Below are 12,244 nucleotides of genomic sequence, written 5' to 3'. Positions count from 1 at the left end.
GCTTCACTGACTCATGGGTTGGGACTTTTACACTGCCAGCCCCACCCTGTTGTAAAAGAAGAAACTCAGGACTTAAAATAAAAACCGAAAGAACTGCGGATGTTGGAAATCAGAAACAAAAACAGAAATTGCTGGCAAAGCTCAGCAGGTCTGGCAGCATCTGTGAAGAGAAATCAGAGTTAACGTTTCGGGCCCGGTGACCCTTCCTCAGAACTGGATTGAAAGTTGGCCCCTCTCAGCTTCAGTAACTGAGGAGGTTCCTGTGCCAGGTGGGACGAGTGGCCTGTTCCTGCACTGTACAGTTTGATATAATTATCACATGGTTGTTGCTCCAACTTGGGTCCTCAGCACATACAGTACGCAAGGAAGCCCTTCCACAACTCTCCTCTCCCCAGCTCCTGGGCTAAGCCTCACAACGGGAATGATCTGAGGCTGAGAATCACCACAAGACATCTTTATATCCCCGTGTTGATCATTTATTGCCGAGGAGAAATTTTGATGTTTCTTTACCACGTAGACACAGACCTATAGACACGAGCTTGTGGGATATGCAAAACACAAGTTCGGATCTACGGGTTAGTGGCAGCTGGCTTTGCAGTTTCAATATCTGTACACATCTAGCTTCTCCCTCGTTTCTTTTCATCTCCTTTCCCTTTTTGCTAATGCCTTCCATCCCACTCTCTTCTTCCCTCCTTTATTCCCCTTCTCTCACTTCCCTTTCTCTCTACACGTACAGGTTCACAACCGTTGTGCAAATTGTGAGCTTAGTCCAAAGCTCCCTGAAGTAGAGATCGCCTTTCACTTTGGTTGCACTTTTAAATGAATTTGCAAAAAAGTCATTGCATCTTCCCAACTCAAAATCTGACCAAAGATGGGGACAAATTAAAAGCTTTTCCAAAACAATTATAAAAGTAATATTAAAACCCAAAACACCAACACACTGTGATCTAGTTGCTGTATGTGCACATGTAGGGCCATCTGTTAGCTCTCAGTTTCAACTTCTGGCATAGGATGTTGTTGGCTCATCAGGCTGTGTTCTGTCTCACTAGGCCGAGTTCTCAGATCCTAAAATAGAAGGGAGAAAAATTAAGAAATGAAAAGGAGATTTTTAAAGATTGCAAATGAAATACTTCACTGCTAATAATTCCAAAACGACTAACTCAGGACATTTAAACCAGATAACGCTTTGTAATTTATTAAACGTTACAAAGAGTGTTCATCTCGTCTTGTCCATCAAATATTGGACGTTTGTCCGTACATACATTTAAACGCAATTAAAGTTTCTTGATTCAAATCACTGTGAAAATGAGATATAGCGGCAGAATTAAGTGAAAAGTATGATCTCTCAATGAAAAAAGCACAACTACTATCAGAAGAATTACTTGACTCAGATTCTGGAAGATTTGCTTTGTACCACAGCGGACTCCTTGGCTAGCTACCCAGGCGCCTTCTGAACGCCAAGCTTGGATACACAGCCTTTGTGTCTTGATTTCGCTCTCTCACTTTCATTCTCGCCTCTCTCCTAAACCTTTCCCTCCTGAAAAAAAGCAACAATGCCTTTGGACCAACTTTAAGTGCGGCTTACAGTCCAAGTCTTCCTCACACACGTTGCAGAATTCCAGAAAGAAACGGCAGCGTGCAGCCGGATTGAGGCAGTCACCCACCCTACTCCGCCCCCTTGCAAAAGGCAAGCACACGAATTCTGCTAAAAGCTGAGGCGCAGGCCTCACCTTGCTGCTCACCGTCTCGCCATCAGAGCCCAGAGAATGAAGAAAGGGAACATGATAAAGCTGACGCACTTACACAAAATCCACACACAGCACAACAGGTTTGCTTGCGGGGAGAGAGGGAGAGCGGTCCAAATGGAGCTGCATCCAAGCTCCCCCTCCTCCCTGCCCCTTCCCCACACACCAGACACCACCCTCCTTTCCCTATCTGCTCTCCTCCTTCCACCCAACCTCCCAGCTCATTTTAAGATGCTTCGCTGCTTGTGACAATAGGGCCTACCTCGACATTGCGCAGTACCACCAACGTTGAGAACAGCGCTGCCAACACAAATGCTCCGAGCAGGTTTCGGGTAATTCCATAATTCCGGAAAAGCACACAGACAACACAGGCACAAGCAAAAGGGGGAGTCTGCCTGCTTCCTGTCGTCCAACTAAAGGATCGCCAAATAGAATTTTATCCTTTGCGAATGGAATTGGTTTCTCTCGCAATTAAATCTGCTGACTGCACAAGCCAGCTGTTTCCCCTTGCTAGCAAAAAAAAATGGCGATTACTATTCTTTTGTTTCATCCGGGTGGGATTAGCAGGGAAATATTTGCGTTGATTTTCATCAACGAAAACAAACAACGAAAAAATGATGGGACAAAGCTTTGCAGCAGTTTTCAGATGGTGCATTTTTGAATTATTTCAACCCCCCTCAACTTTGATCTAATGCTGTCCCAACTAAGCAAAGCTGGCATCATGCAGTGCCCGGGCACTGCAGATTCTTACTTAGTACAGCGACAGTACCATTTGGTTGATGGATAGCCATCAGCAGATAGGGGGAAGACAAAGATTCACAGGCTCACAAAGACTTAGGTGACACAGACACAGACACAGACAGACAAACACACACACACACACACACACACACATGACACACACAAACAAAAAATTCAGCCTTTCAATCGCGATCAAACATCTAATTCCTAGAGCCAGAAAACTTTGAAGGAGCCTTTTTTTAGTTTTCTTTTCTCTCTCTATGCGTTAAATGGCAATTAAGGACGAAAGGGGTGGAAGGAAAGAGAGAGGGAAGGAACAAGAATGAGAGAGAGAGAGAAAGAGCAAAGGGTTTAGAGTGGATCTTGGCACAATACACAAAGCCCGACAATGTGAATTTTAATATCAGATGGTACCCTGTGAATCTTGAATGCAAAGAAAAGACAAATCTGCTTTGAAATGCAGTTCTGGTGCCAAATAATTTTAACACTTTCGAGACGGAGGCACAGGTCAGGAAAACAACAGAAAGCGAAGGAGGATTGCAGACGGCTGTCTATGTAGATGTCTGCATCCTGGCAAAGACAAGCAATATGGAGTAACGTTGGCACTGGAGAGCATTAACAGTTGCCCGGCTTTGCACAATTACCCCTTTCTACTTTTCTATTCAAAGTGGATTGCTTCCCTCGAGGCTAATAACTTGAGAGCCACATTATGTCAAAATAACTATTTCCATTTGACAATACGTGGGGGGGGGGGGGGGGTAAAGGGGGGGGGGGGGAGAATGGCAGAAAGAAGGAGAATGTGGATGCCAAGAATAAGAAAAAGAACCAAAAAGCGACCATTGTGTCTGCGGTGGTGTTTTCTTTAACTCACCAGGAACGTCCGAAAATTCCCGATCATTGGGGTTTTTTTTAAAACTTTGTGGAGACGGGCGAGAAGCTGGGATATTTTAAGACGGATCTAGACTTCATTCACTGCTTTGTCCACATTGCAGTTGATGAGAATAGATAAAAGGAAGCGGCTTTTAATTTTCAAAAACAGCTTACAAAGTGTAAAACTGAGATTAGTGAATTTATGACTGGAGAAAATGATGATTTTTTAACTAACGTGAATAAAAGTACGGCCTTCCAGCCCCGCATTCCGCACCCCCCAATCCTGAACACACCTAAAAGCAAACCCCTAAAAGCCGTTTAGAGTGTCTAAACTGTTGTTCTGGTCTCTGCTTTAACTGAGCATCAAGAGGCAACATCTGTTTGTAAAATCGCCAACACTGAGCCTTTCAATTTTTTTTGGCATGCTTTTTAGAAGCGGAGAGCCATGACAGAGAGGAGAGAGTATTTACAAGCAGCCTGATTGCAGCACACCGCTTCTTACAATCCCAATTTTTCTCTCTCTCCCTCTGCTGATCGGGTTTGAAATGTTGCTTCTCCGTACGTGTGAATAGCTGGATTGGAGATGGTGTTCCAACATACCTTACCCAGGAAGGACAAGGCAACTTCTGAAGGAGCCTTTTCTCCCCCTCTCTCTTGCGAAGCCAATGACTAATTTTTGTGTGTGTGTGTGTGTGTGTGTGTATGTGTGTGTGTGTTTGTGTGAGAGAGAGCAGTGTGTGTGTGTGAAGTGTGTGCGTGTGCGTGCCGAGTGGGGGCTGGGGGGGGTTGCACAGGTTGGGGGTGGGGGTTCAGTCGAGGAGTGATTTCTTTTTCATAGTCTTTTCATCACCAATTCTGGGTGGGTTGTTGGGGCGGGCGGTGTTCAGAGGTTGGAAAATAGCGACAAAAGCTCACAGGCTTTGCCAACTCCGTGGCCGGAAAAGAAAAAGAAAAATGCAAGGAAGAGGAGAATGAGAGTAGACAAGACAGAAAGAGAAAGAGTGAGAAATAAGAAGGAGTGACGAAGAGAGAAATGAATGGAGAGGGGAAAGATGGGTAGTGAGAGAAAAAAAATGGAAAGTAGAGAGATTAGGAGAGAAAAGAGGGAAAGAACAGAGAGAGAGAGAGAAATGAAGGAAGTGGACATGATTGAGAGAAGACAAACAAGAGAAGGAAAAAGACAGAGGTGTGTGCAAGACAGAGAAAACGGGAGAGAAACGTTACAGAGCGAGCACGCAGTCATTTGGCTGCTGCTTATAACTGCAATACAGTGAAAGTCCATTATTTTAAAAATTGGAGGAACATAATTCTTCAGAAAGAAAAGAGGAATATTGCCGATAATAACATCAAATATTCTGGTCAAACAAATGTACACTTTTAATCTGTCCTCACAAAAACAAAAATCAAACGCATACAAAATAACCAGGCATGTTACTATGGAGACTTGTGTAAACTCTTGAGTATAGGCATGAATCTTGGCCTTTCCCCCATATCCCATCTTGCATTCTGCTCACGGATTACTGCGGCAGTCTTACACCAATCATGGACATTAATCTCGAGCTTCAAATGTGCTGACTGGGAATGAAGCAGCTAGGGATCATTTTTCAAACTGAAAACCTAATTTGCAGCATCACTCACTCACTCACACACACATACATACACCATCACATACAGACACAAAGAAAGGGAATCAAAAATCAGCGACTGCTTGGGAAAAGGAGGATTCACACTGCAGAACGCTGCTTTCTCATCCCCTCGAATCCCCCCCTCATCTCCCTGCCTTCCCCCCCTCTCTCTCAGTCGCTTGATCAACCATGTAATCACGCCACCCAGCACTCCATGTCTGGTGCCAGGCAATTGAGATGCCTGAAGAGCCACCAGCCATTGTACAGCAGTACAGGACCCATTAATGCCAGGGGACAATGAACTGTCTAGACCCTAGCGGCCTTGAAGATACCAAGGCATCTAACGGGGTAGCAGCCAAGTGAAACACCAGGCAATAGGAGTAACTCCTTAGTTGGTACATTCTTTGCAGACAGAAACATAACATTTTAGAACTAATCGCTCTGCTGCAGTCTTCCAGATCCCATTGTGCAATTCACGCAGTATAATTAACACAAGGCATTAACATATACAAATAGCCAATTAAACTTTGCCAAGATTATTTGTGATGAAGCACAGTATTAGAACGAGTGTCACTGTCTTCTATGGGTATATTTAAGGATGGAGTGTTGCCAACTACAGCCTCAGAAATACTGGTGCATTTACAGTCAAAGGAAACAAAAGAACATGACCTGTGTCTCTTTCAGAAATCTCTCCGAGGTGGCTGAATTTACAATTATTCAACTTTTTTTTTCGAAAGTCGTTTTGAGCCTGCCTACCCATCGCCACCACTCTATGTTAAATTGATTTACAGTGGTCCAAGAAGACAGCTCACCATCATCTTCTGAAGGGCAATGAGGGATGGACATCAAATGCCACCAACACCCACATTAATATGCAAAAAAAATGTCCCTGTACCCACACAAACACATAATTACATCTTAATTTTAAACCTTCAACCTGTGACAGTTGCCTGAAAGCTTACACTTCAGTATCTTGATGCAATGCCGATTGCCTGAAATGGGTTAAACATAAGAGAGAAAAAAAAGTTGTCTGGAGCCAATCTTTTGCCTTCTGTGATTTAACAGTGAACAGCGCAGGGCAGGCTGGCTGCGTAGCAACCTGAGATTGGCGGACAGCCAACTTATTTCACCAGCAATTGATCGTGGCTCGTAGCCATCATAACGAGGCCTCAAGAACCAGTACCATCATGCATCTGATATTCACAGTCTGGCGTCCTGCCAAAAATAAATCCTCTATTAAACAGAGAGAGAGGGAGAGGTGGAGAAATAGAGAGAGAAGACAGAAAGCTGCTAAATGCTGATTTAAAATAAAAGATAATACCTGGCCAAGCAGCATCGAGGTTGTCTGTGCTTTATATTTGTACAGTGTATATTTTTCAGTTGTCACGTTGATTCACATGACTTCAGTCTTTTCTGTGTGTGCCCTAGACTAAGCAGTGGACTGCGCGCTGCTATGCACTAGTTCCTAACCTTAGTTTAACTCTCCTCCCACTCTCTCTGACTGCAGTCCTTCCAAGGGCCAGAGGAAATGGGGTGCTGAGTGCAAAGACTGATCACCTACAGCGCGGAGTAAACTCTGAACTTTGTTCCCTTGTTCATTAAACGGATTTCTGAAGCTATAATTAGTACCTCAGTTATTTCTCTGATTGGAGCCTGACGCCAAGTGTTATTTAAGATCCAGCTTTGCCAACATGTCCCATCGAGGTGGTTTGGATTCAGGAGATCAATCTCCTGCCAAGTGATTAGATGTACAATGAACTCGCTCGGTGAAGATATAATTTTCCTGACCAGCTTTCTTCCCCAACAGGCTGTCGCTCCTGTGAGCAACCTTCCCCTTTTTAACATTTTATTTCTCCCTGTGCAGATCACATTTTAGCCAATTATATTGTTAAACAAACCACTTCCTTTCTAACAATGGTTTAAAGAGTTGCAGCTTCCACGGGTAAATAATTCGAGATTACACTAACATTATTTCTTCTTAAGTACAAAGAGAGTGCAGATTAATCATCCCATTGATTTACTACAACTACTTAGGAATGAAATTGGGACAAAATGTTCCCTCTCCCGGAAGCAACAGAGGAATTTATCAACCATTTCCGTGTAGACTGCCCGTTTAAATATCCACACGGATCAGAACTTACTTTTGTGTAATTCCCCTGATCAAGAACAGACTTGTAATTGTACATCAGTGTGAGTGTGAGTTTAGTGTGTGTAATTGCTCAGCGACAGTGTAAGCATGAGTACGAATTTGAGCCCAATGAGAGTGTGATCCTCATGCGAGTGTGGGCTCACTTGAGTGTGAGCTGGGTGTGAATGTGAGTTTATGAGAGTGAGAGGGTGTAAGTGTGGGCTCAGTTTGAGCTCATTGTGCCTGTGAGTTGGGTGCAAGTGTGAGCTGGTGTAAGTGTGTGCTACGTACGTGGGCTGAGTGTGAACTGGGTGTGTGTGTGAGTTCTCTTTTAGTTCCTTTTTTTCTGAGTCAGCAGTTTGTGAAGATTGGGCCTTGTGTTTCATTTTTCTCTCTCTATCTCTCCCAAAGTCTACAGATGCATGGAGCTCCAAAGACAGTCAAACTGAAGGACTATCAAAAGGTAAAAAATTGTGGCTGAGCCATTAAGCATTGGGAATGTAACTAACTCCAAATAAAACATCAAACAAGATTCTTGGTCTGATTGTGTCCAGTAACTCATCCAGAATCTCCAAGATACAACATTTCCCACCCAAAGGGGTGAAGGAAGAAGTGGCGTACCCTACCCATATCACCTCTGAACTTTCCTTCAAATCACATATCTTTGTGACAATGGCTAAACGTTCAGCATTGCTGGGTCAAATTTCTGGATCTTGCTATCTAACTGCACTGTGGAAGCATCTCTATCATAAAGATGGCAGTGGTCCAGGAAATTCGGTCACTGCTTCAGCTAAGTAGGGATTAGCAATAATTGTTATCCCGAGCAGCAACACTCAACTCGCAACCCTGTGAGAATCAATGGCTTCAGGAGAGAACGGGACAGGCAGCAAACAATTAAAATTAAGTATCCATTGATGCCTTGGGACAAAGTGACATTTACAATAACTGAAAATACAAGGGTTGTAGACAGAATTTCATGCATAGGTGGATAGCCAACGTCCATAAAGAGTCAAAACATTTCTCTCTATTAGCAAGAGAATTGGTTATATATTGTTTGAGGGGCGCCACTTCAGAAGCATTGGGTAAAGTAGAAGACAGCCTGCTAGTGGAGTTAGAAGGGAGATTGCATCTGTGCTGCACTTCATTCCAGGCATCTCGTGAACTAAGTTATGTTACCCGATCTGCAGTTTTGTGTGTGTATTGTGGTGTCGTACTGTACTCTAGGAACTACCACCTCAATGATTAAACATTAAACAGAGGTCCCACCTACTTTCTCAATCAGAAGTAAAAGATCTTTCAGCGCTACTGTTAGAGGTTAGGTGTCCAAGCCAATGTTAATCTCCCAGCTCACATCACTCAAACAGACTATCTGGTCATTATAACATTGCAGTTTGTGGAACTTGCTCTGCAGACATTGGCTGCTGAATTTCCAATAACCATTACGATACTTTTAATGTACAACATTGGCTTTGAGACACGTGAGGTCATTAAAGGTGCTACAGAAACACAAGTCTTCTACAAACAGATGCAGATTAAAGCAATGACTTAGTGCAAGTTAAATTGTATAATTTATGCATAAGAGGCTGTGATAGGAATTTCTTCATTATTAATACAATGTGCAAACATTCCATGGAATTATTTCTTTATGCATTGCAAAAACAGGAAGACTGACTTACCTTTATCGAGATTTGTATGGCACTGCACTCTATCAACACTTCGCCATGAATTTCAACTTAATGGTGGGAGTAGAATTTGAACCAACAACCTTCTGATTGTCTCACAATCATATGACAGCTGACACTGTGCAATAACAGTGCGGGGGAGAGTTATGAAGGGAGCCAGGGATATCCTTTAGTATTCCGAACACTCAAAGTCTCAAGATATCTTAATTTGTTTCTGATTCAAATACTGAATCTCAAAATTGATTGACTGGCCCTAGGAACTGTGCCACAAAAGGGAGGGATTTTTTGTAATGCAGCCCCAAGAATACTTGCAGGATAAGTACCCTCCTATGACATTACCAGCCAGCTGCTCTTTCAGATATTTCATAAGGTTTATTGCACTGAAGAACACTCCAACATTCTCTGAAAAGCCCATGATGGATTAAGGTTTGATCTTTCAGGGGCAATACATGCCTGAAGGGACTAAAGGATGAAAGGAGGAAGCAAAGAGAGCAATCAAGGTTTCTTCTAGCGCTCTCCTGTCTTAAAATCCTTGAAGACAGAACTTAGTCTTTGGTGCATCTATGGGTAAAATGAGGTCCGGTTCTGGGAAAACACATGTGTCTCAGATATTAGGCCATCCCAAAGTGTTTTACAACCAAATCTGTGTTTTTGAAATGTAGTCTTTGCTTTAGTGAAGGTGATGTAACATTCAATTTGCACACAGCAAGTTTCTGCAAAACCACTGTAATAATGACTAGCTAATCAGTTTCAGTAATGTTGATTGGGAGATAATGTGGCCAGCAGAATGAGGAGGACTCCTTTGACCTTCTTCAGAATACTGCCACGTGATTTTGTTACATTCATGAGAGGTCTTTGTTTAATGCCTCATTGAAAAGATGGCATTGCTACGAGAGCAAGATTCACTTGGGATTGTACATTTAGAATCAAAGTTCCAGAGTGGGACTTCAACACACAACCTGCTGAATCAGAAGTGCAAGTACTTCCTGTTCTGAGCCACAGGTGACAACTCAGCAAGGAACAATGTTCTGCATTCAAATGGCACCTGGAAGGATGTCCAGCCTGAATTGGGTTTGACAAAGTTACAGCTAACTCCTACCAGCCACTTAAGGCAGGCATAAAGTCCATTGCGTTCATAATATGAAAGGCCTATTACCTCTTTTTGGGCCTCTGAGCTGAACTGGGGGGGAACGCAGAGTAGGAGCAAAGAATCTCCTACTCCGAAGGATTGTTCAATAGCAGCTAAGGGCCTGTGGAAAGAAGCCCAGAGCACCCTCATCCCCTTGGTGAACTGCAGGTACAATGTCCAGGGGCAGGTCCACTTCCAGAAACACATCTGGTGAAAATCAAAAACATCTGTTTAGTGCACAGAATTGTAAACCCTTACAGCAGGGAATGTGGCCATTCTGCCTGCCATGCTAGCAGCAGCCCATTAACAAGCTGTCTGGTTTTGTCCATATCTCAGCTTTCCCCATTACCCTGAACAAGAGATTCCTCTCATGCTTGTATCCCACTTCCTGTGGGGTGGTCCCATGGAGTCTGATTCCACCATTCTTTCAGGAAACATGTTCCAGACCATAGTAAACCATTCCACCATAATACAGCTGTTCCAATATTAAATAACTGACAACTCCCCTCCTGCACAGTGCAGCATCATGTACCATGAAGAATCAGAGAAATGTGCTGCACAGCAGGTCATTTGGTCCATGACCCTGATCATAGAAAGAGCTATTCAATTCAACCTGATCTCCCTTCCCTTTCTCAGCAGCCTTCAAATTCTTTCCCTCTTGCATGATGATAGAGTTTAATGCGAGGGATAATGGATAACAGAAGGGGGGTGGGTACACTGGTGGTAAAGTGACAGCTTTCTCCTTGTTATCTCCCAAACTTCAGAATTGCAGCTTCAAGTTTCTTCAGTTCAAAGCGGTATACTGAATTGCTTCTATCAAATTAATCTGAAAGTTTAGCTGCAGCTCGCTTATTACGATTTTATATCCGTTTTAATATATTTATCAGGAAATTTAACTTAAGCTGTTGCTTCAGGGAGAGGCATACTGTGTTTCTTCAAAGTTATGTGTAAACAGAACGAGTTTCTCCTGGTCCAAATCTTTGGCAAATTCAATCTCAAGATCTGGACATTGCTGGCTAGTCAGTATCTATTGTGTATCCCTAACTGCCTTGCAGGAGGGGATGGTGAACCACTACAGCCTACATGATATAGATGCACTCAATGTGACAGCAGACAGTTCCATAATTTTCACTCAGTGAGAATGAGGGAATAATGATATGCTTCCAAGTCTGACGTTGGGTGGTTTGGAAGGGAGCTTGTCAGTGGTGAATTTTGCACATGCCTGCTCTCTTATCGCAGGTGGTAAGTGTCATGGGTTTGGAAGGTGCTGCCAAAGGAGCCTTGGTGAGTTGCTGCTGTGCATCTTGTAGAAATCAGGAAGTAATGCAGTCTCATTGCAGTTCTGTCAGCAAACCAGTGGAAAGGCTAGGGGCGTGAATTTGAGTAACTCTCGGCACAAATTGCTAGATCAGTGGAAAGTCTAAACATTAAGAGCCAGGAGCAGAATACAGTGTGTCCAAAATGATTTCTTCAAAAAACAGTGTCTTCCAACCCAAATTCTCTAAGTGGTTAAGCTAATGTTCTTTTCATTAATAAGTTGGGCTCCGCTTCTCCTACCCTGAACTCACCAAATTTCTGCAAAGACAAACAGTAGCTTCAGAGCCATCCAATCAGACAGTACAGAAATAGGCCACTTGATGCACTGTGCCAACTTTTTGAAAGATGATCAATTCGTCCCATTTGCCTGCTATTTCCCCATAGCCCTGGAAGAACATGAGATGTGAGAACAAGAGTAGGTGATATTCAAACGATCCAGCTTCCACTATTCTCTGCAACGTATGGTTTCAAAGATCCATGGCCCCCTGACAGAATAAATTCTTCACCTTAAACAGGAGCCCCTTTATTTTGAAACTGCTAACCTATCCCCTTCACATATTATTTCTCCATTTCTCTTCTGGAAGTTCATATTGATACTGCAGCTTCATACTTCAACAACACACTACATGAAAAAAAAGTCCTGTCAGTGGAGACAATTTCTCCTTATTTATTCGTTCAAAGTCATTGCTTATTCTGAGCACTTCTTGAAATCTTCTCTTTACTTTCTCTGTTGTAAAGAGAACAAATTCAGTTTCTCCTGACTCTCCACACAATCACAGTCCTTTCCCCAATATTTTACTGACCACTGTCAATTTGTCCAGTGTGGAAGTGACCACAGGACCTTGGTTATAGTTTCTAACCAGGATGTTGTGGAATTTAAGTGATATGTTGAAAATTTGACTTTTTTGTAGGGTTTGATATAACTGACAATCTTGCCAGATCATTTCAGACACAGAGGCAGTCAAGCACATTGCCATGGGTCTGGAGGCACATGTAGGTCAGATCAA

General features: G+C 43.0%; 1 long non-coding RNA gene across 1 annotated transcript; it reads right to left on the bottom strand.

Moving 5' to 3' along the window:
• Positions 1-941: 941 nt before the first annotated feature.
• On the bottom strand, positions 942-6,492 carry LOC125486690. The gene is made up of 2 exons (XR_007265329.1): positions 6,303-6,492; positions 942-1,065 (listed from the first exon to the last, which is right to left on the bottom strand). It is a non-coding gene; the product is annotated as an uncharacterized LOC125486690 (long non-coding RNA).
• Positions 6,493-12,244: the final 5,752 nt, after the last annotated feature.

Source organism: Rhincodon typus, chromosome 32, assembly GCF_021869965.1.
Source record: "Rhincodon typus isolate 14 chromosome 32, sRhiTyp1.1, whole genome shotgun sequence".
Classification (NCBI taxonomy): Eukaryota; Metazoa; Chordata; class Chondrichthyes; order Orectolobiformes; family Rhincodontidae; genus Rhincodon; species Rhincodon typus.
The sequence above is the reverse complement of the archived record's forward strand: the minus strand, read 5'-3'. Positions and strand labels throughout refer to the sequence as shown.